General features: G+C 38.6%; 1 pseudogene; it reads left to right on the forward strand.

Moving 5' to 3' along the window:
• Window positions 1-11060: 11060 nt before the first annotated feature.
• Window positions 11061-11969, forward strand: LOC147618952 (serine/threonine-protein phosphatase PP1-like; annotated as a pseudogene).
• The last annotated feature ends 703 nt before the right edge of the window (window positions 11970-12672 follow it).

Consider the following 12672-nt stretch of genomic DNA (forward strand, 5'->3'; position numbering starts at 1 on the left):
ACCGCAGCTACATGTCAAACTAGTCAAAATTAACACTTCACAGAGTGCTTACGAAAAACTTGTAGAGCCAAAATGAGGCCCAAAATGTGTTGAATTGCACCAAAATGCATAAAGTTTAGTTAATAAAAATTATTTACAAAGTTATCTACACATAATATGATGGTCTTATTCCTGTGCACACCCAGGAGGATGTCTCAATCTGAGACAATGACTTTCCTAACTGCCTATAGCTTCTCATAGCTACCAAAGGTGTTGCTCAAAAATCAAAAAGAGAAAGAGATCTTACCCATGTACCACTTCCTTGCTTGCCTCCTTAGCTTTTACATGAACCAGAGATCTAATACAATAAAGAGAATGTGGGAAGAGGGAGAGCTTGAGTTACTTGTAAACAAACACACACACAAAGGAGAGCAAGACACAAGAGAGAGATGGATGACTAAATTTTCTTATATATTCTTCTCTTCTCTACAACCATAAACTAAAGAGATGAGAGTACATACTATAAGGGGAAGTCTTCTCCTACTATAACATGCAATGGTTGGTCCATAGTGTGAACTTGATTATACAAGAGCTGGCGCTATAACTATGCCATATTCTAGTAATCCAAATATGGCTATCATAGAGCTTGCCTTCTTATTGGTGGCATATAAACCATAATCTCACCAACCGTGAGTGGAATAAGTGCAGAAGCTGTCACCCAAGAAAGTCATCAATGTCCACATCACTACTTGAGCTTCATATCTCAACATTGTCACTTTCGTCAACTTTGCTGGGTGGTGCACTTATGGAGGTTTGTCTTTCACATTCCTCTTGTTGGCTGGCTGGTGAGTTTGTGTTGTGGCATGGCGCACACAAGTGCTGTGGGATTGTGGTGATCTTTTTGAGCCTTAGGGTTTTTCTCGATGGTACCATCATGGAACTATGTGCATATTTCTCTTTGGGGTTTAACACCATAAGTGGCTTTTCTTTATTGGAAACAAGGATAGATGAGGAAATTGCACATGGGCAATATACTGCCTCTTGCTACTTGGCGTCCATGGACTCATCTGACTTCTTTGAGGTGGTGTCGACACATACATCGAGGGTAGAACTAAGTGCTCTCCATTCTTGCTTAAGCTTTGGGGTTGGCATCATTGAAGGCATGGCTTTTGGTCTCCACTCCATCTTTAGTTAAGACTCTAGTTAGTGTTGGTTGGGGCCACCCTTAGCCATTGAGGCCTTAGATGTTGTGTCCTTCCCTATCCCTTGGTTTGAGGAGAAAACTTATGTAACATCCTTATCTTGTAGATTATCTACTACGTCTATTGCCTCACGATAACACTCATCATGTCCCACATCAGATAGTGCTTTCTCTATCGTTTTGATAGCTTTCACCCCTTCTTTCTTTGGTTCCAACTTCCATGCAAATCCTATATAGAGATACACAAGCTTCTTTATGATTCTACATAGAGCATACAGGATGAAAATGTGGACCCTTTTAAGAGGAATGTTAAGCACCTGCTTAAAGTCAGGATCCTTGTTGAGGTGTCTAATAGGAGCCTTATTGCAATATTTCTTGTCCATGAATTTAAAAGCTTCTGTATAATATAAGCATGGAGATTTTGCATTAAATCCTTTACACATTGTACATGCATTTGAATGTCTTCAAATCTCCTGCCATGTGCTCCACATCGAATTTTGCTATCCCATCTATATAAAGTTTTTTACCATTTGTTTGATTTAATATTGTAGTGGGGATAGAAGTATGATGAAAAATCTCCTACCATGTGCTCCACATCGAATTCTGCTATCCCATCTATATAAAGTTTTTTACATTGTACATGCATTTGGGTGTCTTCAAATCTCCTGCCATGTGCTCCACATTGAATTCTGCTATCCCATCTATATAAAGTTTTTTACCATTTGTTTGATTTGATATTGTAGTGGGGATAGAAGTATGATGAAAAATCTAGTATAAGATATCAAAGTCTTCACTGTGTCCACCTATCAAAGAATATACTTTTAGGATAAGAATTCAATATTCATTATGTTAGATAATCATATTGATAAAAAAAGAACGCAAATTTAAAGAAATATTTTGCATACCTCAAATGCTACCACTAAATGTTGTTCTCTGACACTAAATTTTATTTTTTGATATTGCAGCATGCGTTTGTATTTGTTTTATAGAGGGATCAAGAGCCATGTTCATAAGTGCCACTGAAACACGCTCTTGTTCTTTCCTTTGACGATTTCGTATTCATCAAGTTTGATAAAAAATTTGAAGTACACCTTTGACTTCTTCATGAGTAACATCAAAATATTTAGCGACCAATTGAAGTCTGAATTACCACAAGATCGAAGATAATATTATTGGATTTATTGAAAATAAGATCTTTCTTCTTTTTGTGGTAGATATCCTCTATATGATATGGCTCTCTAAGATATTACATCATTTCATTGTTCATTGTATGTCGTTCTTGTCTTATAAATGTAGGTTTAGGGTATAATATTTTCTTTAATATTGTTGTCTCTTAGCTTACCTTATAATGTTTTGTAAACTTGAGAATATCCTTGTGGCTTATATCCACATTATCATGTGTTTCTTGAATTACATTTGTGTCTATGGTATTTCTTTGTAAAAACTCTTCAATGAATTTGTTCTTAAGTTTTTTATACTATTTTTTCTCACACATATTTTGCATATCCAAAGCATCGATAAGCTTACTATATCCATCAATAGCTTTGCATAGATCAATGTTTTTCTTATCTAGATGAAGTATTTTTTATAATAAAAAATATAATTTGCTTAAAGAGTGAATAAATATAAAGAAAAAATAACAAATAGTTAGTATCGAAGAATACCTAGCTACTTGAACTCTTTTTTAAAGGATTCCACCCCACTGATTAAGAGATTCTCTATATTATTGAGTTTCTTCTATCTTGAACGAACACCAAGTACATTATTCTTTCTATTTTCTATTGTATAATCTTTTCATTCTTTGCCATCAATCTTTGGAATTTTGATATACTGAGATGTTTCTCGAACATTAGGACTCCATTTTTTGCATGAAGATACATTGTATACCCATGGAGGCCATTTATTCCATCACTTGTAAATCGAAGAAGACTTGTTAAATTTGAGAATGGAGCTGAATTTAAATTTGAGAATGGAACTGTAATTAAATTTGTAATAGAATCCTTCAGATAAATCCTTCCATTTTTCCATAGGTCCATGTTCTTCTTTCCGAAAAAATATAATTTATTTAAAGAGTGTAAATAAATCTAAAGAAAAAATAACAAATAGCTAGTATCGAATAATACCTAGCTACTTGAACTCTTTTTTTAAGGCTTACACCACGAATTGAGAGATTTTCTATATCATTGAGTTTCTTCTACCTTGAACGAACACCAAGTACAATATTCTTTCTCCTTGCTTCAATAAGCTTCTTTTCTTATGTGGAATTGTTTTTGTGTTTGACCTTAGCTTTTGTATAATCTTTTCATTCTCTGCCATTAATCTCTAGAATTTTGATATACTGAGACGTTTCTAGAACCTTAGGACTTCATGACATTTGAGAATCGAGGTGTAATTAAATTTTTAATAGGATCCTTCAAATAGATCCTTCCACTTGTCCATAGGTCCATGTTCTTCTTTCCTTGCATTCTTATATTCGTTACCTCTAATGGAGTCAAAGTACTCACCTTGTTTCGTGGCTCATATTCTTTATCAATATCTATATGATAATTATATAAATCTCTTTTATTGCTCACCATAGTTTCTATGTTTCTATTTTTTAAAATGAGACTTAGATACTATGTAGAAAATACAAAGAAGCTGATTGGTGTGAAAGTTTGTACTTTACTCACCATAGTTTTTATGCTTCTACTTTTTGAAATGAGACTTAGATACTATATAGAAATATAAAGAAGATGATTGATGTGAAAATTTGTACTTCAGAGAATAATCATCTTATAGTAGTGATTGATACAAATAATATATATAAATTTATAATGACTTAGTCTATGTATGTCCTTATTCTAAATTTATAAAATGACTTACTCTATGTACGTCCTTGAAAACTGATATATTACTTACACGACCATTCTTCAATACTAAAAGGTTATAAGAATGCTATAATTTTTATTTCTTTATTCTTTATTATTTTATTTATATTACTATTCTTTACTATTTTTAATGTTTCTTATACCCTCTCTTTATGGTGAGTTAGACTTTCTTACTTGGCCTAAAAGTAGACTCCCAAATCCTCGAATGCGCAATTGTGCACATGATAGTCGATGTACTGAGAAGAAGTGTTTGTTGCATTTACCACATCTATGCCCAAAAGGACTCATTAGCATGAAATAAGAGCTCAGCTCACCTTGCCATGACCATCTGCAACTCTACTCCAACTATAGGCAATGGAAGTGGGTTCTAAGGAGATAGTAAATGCTTCTTATGTTTTGTTTGAAGTGTAGCAATCATGCACCTAATAGTGCTCTACTAGGGCTTCATGTTTCTTGGCCAACACTATGATAATATTAACTGGTCCTCTAGGTCCAATGTAACTTGTCAAGGGTCACAATCATCACATGACATCCAAATTTCTCTGACCTCATGTGAAATCTTTATATCCAGATAGAGAGAATTAGGGATACAAACATCCCTCTCCCTAGAGGGGAGGGGGGGCACATCTAAGTCTCCAACTCTTTGAAGCACAAAATAACTAGGCGATGATTTGACTTGGTGGTGCGTGATGCAGGCTAGCAATGATGCCTCCCTTATTGAGGCCCTAATCAAACATATAAAAGCTATTAAATCATGTAAACATACATCCATCCTCACTTTTGTAGTTATGTGAAGAGTAAGATAAATAGTTAGGCGTCCTCTAGAAGTCATCCTTTATCCAATAGTCCTTGCCATAGAAAGAGAGCATAAATCCCTCCCATGAGGCTGTCTCCAAGGGGTGTATTCCACCCTTATGGTGGTGGCCACCATTTTTATCGGAGGGATACTTAACTGTGTTGAAATCCACTCCAAATATCCAATGATCTCGACTTGGGGAGGAGGTATGTGATGGTGTTCCAAGAAGAAACCCTCTCACCTCTCACATTAGGTGTATAAATATTGAAGATGCCTAATTTTTTCTGATCCTCATGCATGACCATATTTCATTGCGCTTTGGTAGGTATGATAACACTATATCCAATAATATGAGGCACAACATAAATGCATACACTCCCTTGGTCCCATATGCCCACATGACCAATAAGTGTAGCCAGAAAGAAGCTTACTAGTTTTACCACATTGCCCCCTATCCAAATTATGCTCCTACAACAACAACAAGAGCACATTCATAATTTCACAAGTAACAACAAGATGGAGCTACTCCTTCACGATGCTTCCTACTAAGGGTGAGAAGTCCACTGAGGCCCTTCACATTCCATGAGACAATCCTCATGGTGGTAAAGATGTGGTTTTGACTATGGACCTAAGAAAATGCTTAGCAGAGAGACGAGAAGAGAGCTTGAGCTCTTGCAAGCATACACACACTCACAAAACCCTAAAAGATAACACACAAGGTGAGAGCTGAAAATCTTCTTCTTCTTCGCACAACACTCAACACACCATATACAAAGATAAGAGTACACACAATATGAAAAGGTACTCAACCAAATACATACCAGGGTTCTCTATAGTGTGAACCCAACTAAATGAGTTGGCGCTATAACTATGCTAGTCTCTAGAATGGCTGTCACACACAGCCTGTCATCCCACTCGCCACATATCACCCATGATCTCACCAACCATGTCAGTGGTGTAAGTGTGGGGCCTATCCCCCCACTAAATGCGGTACTTAACTATGTTAAATGGGTCAACTCTTCTCACACACAAATCTTTTTGTGAGTTAAGATCCCCTCCCCCCTCTCCTGGCAACCCCCTTTTTTTCTCTATTTTCATTTCTAAACAACTTCTTTGAAATATATTTTAGTGTTAAAAGCTTCATAGGCCAACCCAAGTGTAAATAAGAGACAAATGTACATAAGACATTTCTCCCGACATCAGCGCGCCGGGATTAATGCTGCAATTCATGGGATTACCTTGCTAAAAATAGGTAACCTTATCCTGACACCTTTGATGTCATGAGGTCCGATAGACCAATTCCAGTTCTTAATACAAAGAATAGACTGCCGTTGAATTAACTAGTTTTCCCTTGACCGAAATCACCAAGAATCTAGTTGGACAGTCAGTCAAATGGGTAGATTACTTGATGAGAGATCAAGGATTCTCATTATGAAATTGTGGATTAAGGAAAAAGGGTTTTGTAGAACCAATCTCAAACTGGGAATTTTACTTGCATAGAACCTCTATTTACATTTAAAGGATTGTTTTACGCCAGAATCCTGGTGGAGGAAGCATTTGGCATGTGTTTTACTAAGAGGAGGTTCATTTTGCAACAGCTCGCGAGGAGTCGTCGAGGGACGTCGCTCGCGACGACAAAGCCTACCGAGGTCTTGACCTTCCTCGGTACGGTTAAAATTGTGCGCTTTCGGTATAATGGGCGAGGACCGATGAAGCAGTCCCTGAGTGAAGTGCTAGGACACCTAAGTAGGATCCTAGAGGGTTCTAAGCAGGTGATGCATGAAGGAGGGGGTAATCACTCTATTACACAGTCTTTGCATGTGTGTGCAAAATACATGGGGTAATCACTCTATTACACAGTCTTTGCATGTGTGTGCAAAATACATGGGGTATTCCTTTGACTGGCTTGTATAAATAAAAGTTTGGGGGTGAATTTATTTGAGGAGAAATGCCCTCATCTTCTACAAACATTCAGACCATCAAATGGGTGGTTTCAAGATGAGGTTATCCAATTTTGTTTATTGGGCGCCCTTGGGTTTAGTCTGAAGACATGCAATTTTTCAAGAAAAATAGCCAATCTCTCCTAGTTAGCCAAGGAGTTTCACTTCAACGTCTTCTAATGAAACATCACATGAAAAGTTGGGAAACTAAAACTATAATCCAATCAAATATTCAATAAGTGCAAAGCCCTTTTATTTTGGCACAAAAATTGTATGTAGGCCCTGCCCTAGGTTTGGATAGGTACACTAAATGTGAGTAAATTACCTATAACTTTTACATTATTCCTCATATGATGTTTCCATTTTGCATATCACAAATTCACATAATGTAGAGCTTAATTTGATTTATCAAGTAATTTTTGGTGTGTTTTACTATTTTCTTTAAAAGGCATTAGAATTGTTAAAAACATACTATTTTATCCTCCCACCACATCTACTGTTTAAAATGCTCAATTTATTTAGATCTGTGATGATTGGATTGGGGAAGATTAAGAGAGAGGATCCACATAAGCACCATGCCACCTTCACCCTCCATGTCAACATGGTCAACCTAGTTAACTTTTCACCTCATCATCCTAGTCATCATTAATGCCACATCTTCTTGTCACCTTTGCATGCCACCTTGTCATGTCAACATGGTCAACCTAGTTGACTTTCCACCTCATCATCCTAGTCATCATTAATGCCACATCTTCTTGTCACCTTTGCACTTGTTTGGTGACATGGTATGCCACATCATGGAATGCCATGTCATGCATCACTCCACATCATCCCTCCATATGTCAACCCATGTAGACATGGGGAGAATAGACACATAAGCCATAATAGTGCCACATGGTATGTATGCCTAACATGTGGAATCTCCCTCTCGCCTTTTCATTATTTTTTAAAATTAATTCAATACATTTTTATATTTTTTTAAATAAAGAGAATGAAAATATAGAATTGTAAAGAATAAAATCTTTATAACTTATAAATATAAAAAATAAAATCACTAATTTTAAAGGATTATATTTTAAAAACTAGATAAATAGTAATTTTTTTAAACCCATGTTATTTCATTTTAAAAAAATAAAATTTTTACATTTAATATTTCATGAAAATATTTATGTGTAGGAAAAATCTTTGAATAAAATTTAAAAAAACACATTATGGAAGAAAATGTAGGCATATTATAAAAAAAGATAATTTATATATATATATATGTATTTAGTTATGATAAATATTAAGATTTATAAATATTTATTATTAATATATATATATATATATATATATATTTTTAAGTGGATAGTAGATTTCTTTTTATCTTAATTATCCAATCAATCATGTACTATATAGATAGGGAATTCAATGAGATGTGAAGTGGATAAGCTATTTTGCTTATATAAGCTATTTTGCTTATATAAACACATATCTCTAGTGCTATCCCACACACCTCTAGTACTATCCCATCATTGAGCCATCATAATTTTTGGTTAGCTTCCTTGAGAATGGGTTCTCAGAGTCGTAGGAGTCAAAAATGTGATAGGACTGGGCTTCCCCCCATCCACCAAGCTCAAGAGGAGGAGAGGAAAAGGGTAGCTGATGAGAGAAAGAGAGTGGAGAGCATGTCAACAAGCAACACTTTCCCTTGGCGATGATCCAAGCCTTGCTCCTCCTCTTCCTCTCCCTTCGCCCTTTTCTCTACCACTATCCCTTAATTTAGATAATCCACATAAACCAGCCCTTCCTTCTTCTCAAGAACCCCCTTCTCTTCCATAAGAACTCCCTGTTATCTTCCACAAGAACCCACCCCCTCCTTTGGGTGCCCATAGTGTGGATAGGAAAGAGCTATCAAAGTTAGGGGCACATCACCGTGCCCATGCAATCTTCTAATCCTCTTTCAAAGTCCTCATGCCTTCATCATAAGAATGCGTGCTTTGATGCTTTGATCGATCAGCCTAACATGGCCGAGTGCAGGGCTCTTTCTCTGACATTGGAGCTCAAAGAGGAGAGCTGGCATGGTGGTGCTACAAAGCGTTCAATATTCCTATGCAGTTAACAAGAAAATGAACTATATAGATGTTGTGGCAGCCATAAGGAGATCTCAAATCAAGGGTAAGATGAGTGCGACATCTCGCATCCTTTCCATAGTACCACATGCACTTAGAGTTGGTTCTAGTAGATGGCAAAGTTTAGATCCCAATGAGGCTGGTGCTTTGTGGACGAGTAGTGGTTGTGTAGTTAGGCATGATCGCCTTCTAGATGAAACCACTAGAGCCTTGATAGAAAGGTTTTGGCAGGAAAATTATTGTGCCTCACTAGTTTTCAAGAAAGCTTTGCACAAGAGAGTCACAAGAGGAGTGTTCATTGACCACGGTGCTTGCTTTCTTGAAATGACCCAAACCGAGTTGTATTCTTACTTTGTGGCATCATTTCTAGACCTTGAAATTGGGCAAAGTTCATTTGAGGGCCTTGGTTTGTGAGGCATTCACACGAAATGACCCAAACCGAGTTGTATTCTTACTTTGTGGCATCATTTCTAGACCTTGAAATTGGGCAAAGTTCATTTGAGGGCCTTGGTTTGTGAGGCATTCACACGAAAACTCGACACATGTTGTCGATATCATGTTGAGTTCCAACTTTTTATGATGTGTTCTATTCTCTTAGTACCTTTGAAAATGGAGGCTGAGTAGGCGTTGAAGAACTTGTAGGAGAACTAGAGGCTTTGTTACAAACAAAGTGTGTGATAACATTTTTGTAATTTGTGTGTATACACGGAGGATGCCCCCATTACCATATGAACCCTTCTGTGGAGAGAATTTGCACATCATGTGGTTCACTTGCAAGGCTGTAGATGGTAGCTGTAGATGGTAGATCTTAATGCAAATAGTGACATGGTGACGCTATGAGTATGACACACATAAGCTCCAGAGTGGTGTGGGCAGTCCAGGAAGTTGGAGCTCATGGACAAACATACACCATATTGTCACTTCACAGTGACATTTCTTAATGCGAATAGTGACATGGTGACGCTATGAGTATGACACACATAAGCTCTAGAGTGGTGTTGGGCAGTCTAGGAAGTTGGAGCTCATGGACAAACATACACCATATTGTCACTTCACAGTGACATTTAGGGAGAAAATCTACCTCTATATACGGCACACTCATTGTGCCAAGTGGTAAGTGATGAAAAATAGGTAGAGGGAGAGGAGACACACACACAAGAGAGAAAACCCTAATGTATATTGCAAACCCTAACCATAGAGGGAAGCCATCTCCCTTCGCACACAATGCATAAAGCCATAATCCTCCATAATACACAACACACACTATGTGTTGTGTCCACACACAGCTAACCCTAGCTAATGTCCACACACTATGACCAGCTCATCGCGGTCATTTATGTCTCACACATGCTGCTACCTAACATGCCAGCACATAATGCAACTGGCACAAGCTGACATCGAGCTTGAATCTCAACAGCCCCTCTCAAGCTCATGATGTGCTACCATAGATGAAGATGTAGATGAGCTTGGGCTATCAAAGCTCTCAACACCCCCCCTCAAGCTCATCCCACGTACTCCCAACATAGTATGGAAGTACTCACACTTCTCCCTGCTAATAAGTGGCTTTGTAAAGATGTCGGCCACCTGCTCTTTAGTCTTCACATACTGCATATCCACTGTACCATCCAGCATTTTCTCTCTGACAAAATGATAGTGGACCTCTATGTGTATGGTCCGCGCATGAAAAACTGGATTCTTGGTCAACTGTATGCTGCTCATGTTGTCACAATGAATGACAACCTTAGTCCGCGCTGTCGTGCTGTGGCACATCCATGTAGTGAAAGAAGCTCACAGACCATCCCATATGAACTCAGATGCATGGGCATGAAGGCAGTATGATTAGTCAAGGTCATGGCCATGGTCCTGACTAAATGAGTATTGATGGCAGTGAAAATAATGCGGGGATAGCAAATGTTAAATGAGGCCAAATGAGTCTTTTTGATATTATGCATGGGAACAGCCCCTAAGCAAAGATATGGTGTAAAGGAGCCATAAAGAATGTGATACTTATCAATCCAAGAAAAATGGGAGAAAAATGAGGGCAGTGTGGAATTTCAAAACGGAATAAACGTGTTTTCAGCTGAAAAAGGTGTGGAGAGGCCCGATTTGCCGGCAGGATCCAGAAATAACCAGGCCGGAGCAGCGTTTCAGGGACCCGGGGCCGTCGTGGACGACATGATGGCTCGCCTACTCGAACTGGAAGCTCCCGCCCCGGCAAGCAGGTGCAGCTCTCAGAGAATGAGATCCGGCAGCTCTGCTCTACCTCCAAGATCATCTTCATGCAGCAGCCCAACCTGCTGGAGCTCGAAGCCCCGATCAAGATTTGTGGTGACATTCATGGACAATACTCTGATCTGTTGAGGCTTTTTGAATATGGTGGTTTTCCGCCACAGGCCAATTATCTATTTTTAGGAGATTATGTTGATCGAGGCAAGCAAAGCCTTGAAACAATATGCCTCCTCCTTGCTTATAAAATCAAGTACCCAGAGAACTTCTTTCTGCTGAGGGGTAACCATGAATGTGCTTCAATCAACCGAATCTATGGTTTCTATGATGAATGCAAGAGGCGATTCAATGTAAGGCTGTGGAAGACATTCACTGAATGCTTTAACTGCCTACCCGTTGGCAGCTCTCATTGATGAGAAGATACTGTGCATGCATGGTGGGCTTTCTGATTTGAGTAGTTTGGATCAAATAAAGAGTATTCCACGTCCCACAGATGTTCCGGATTAGGGATTGTTGTGCGATTTACTATGGTCTGACCCAGACAAAGACATCTCAGGTTGGGGTGAGAATGACAGAGGGGTCTCTTACACTTTTGGGACTGATAGAGTAAATGAGTTCCTGCAGAAGCATGACCTGGATCTCATTTGCCGGGCACATCAGGTTGTAGAGGAAGGCTATGAGTTCTTTGCAGAGAGGCATCTGGTGACCATCTTTTCTGCACCAAATTATTGCGGCGAGTTTGACAATGCTGGGGCCATGATGAGCGTGGATGAATCCCTTATGTGCATTCCGTTACTAGCAGCAGCTTTCCACTTAAATCTGCAGGTGGAGTAGTCCAGGGAGCTGGAAGTAATCATGGACAAATTTTAGTAGAGGAAGATTGGTTGTGTTTGTGGAGCTCCTAAGGGTGGCTTACACAGTGTCAATTGTCCTTATCTTTTCACGTCATCTGGAAGTATGTTGCTGAGGAAGACCATGATCATCTATGTCTTTTTAGGAAGCCTGTGAATAGTGAAGGTGACAGGTTTTTGTGGGCCTGTTGGCTATGGTTTAAGGTGTTTATGGGATTATGAGCTCTCTTTGCTCATGGTTTTTATTGTGATGATGTTTATATAAATGTGGTGCCCTTTGAAGTTCAACCACATACTCTCACAGCCAGAAGTCTCGCACTTTCCCAACGACACCGCCCACGTCACGACAGCGCATGAAAAAATGGATTCTTGGCCAACTGTATACTACTCATGTTGTCACAATGAATGACAACCTTGCCATCAATAGGCTCACCCAAATCAGCCAAGAGACTCTTTAACCATACTCTTTCACATGTAGCAATGGCTGCACCCCTATATTCAGCCTCTGTACTAGATAAAGCAACAGTAGGTTGCTTCTTGCTACTCCAACTCACCACTGTACTTCCAAATGTAAAGGCATAACCACTACTAGACCTCCTGTCATACGAGCTACCTGCCCAATCTACATCTGTGTAGCCATGTATATCCAAGCCTTTACCATGCTCATAAAGAAGACCATAATGTGCAGTGGTCTTTACATA

Source organism: Cibotium barometz, chromosome 34, assembly GCF_041138505.1.
Source record: "Cibotium barometz isolate CiBa-2024 chromosome 34, ASM4113850v1, whole genome shotgun sequence".
NCBI lineage: Eukaryota > Viridiplantae > Streptophyta > Polypodiopsida > Cyatheales > Cibotiaceae > Cibotium > Cibotium barometz.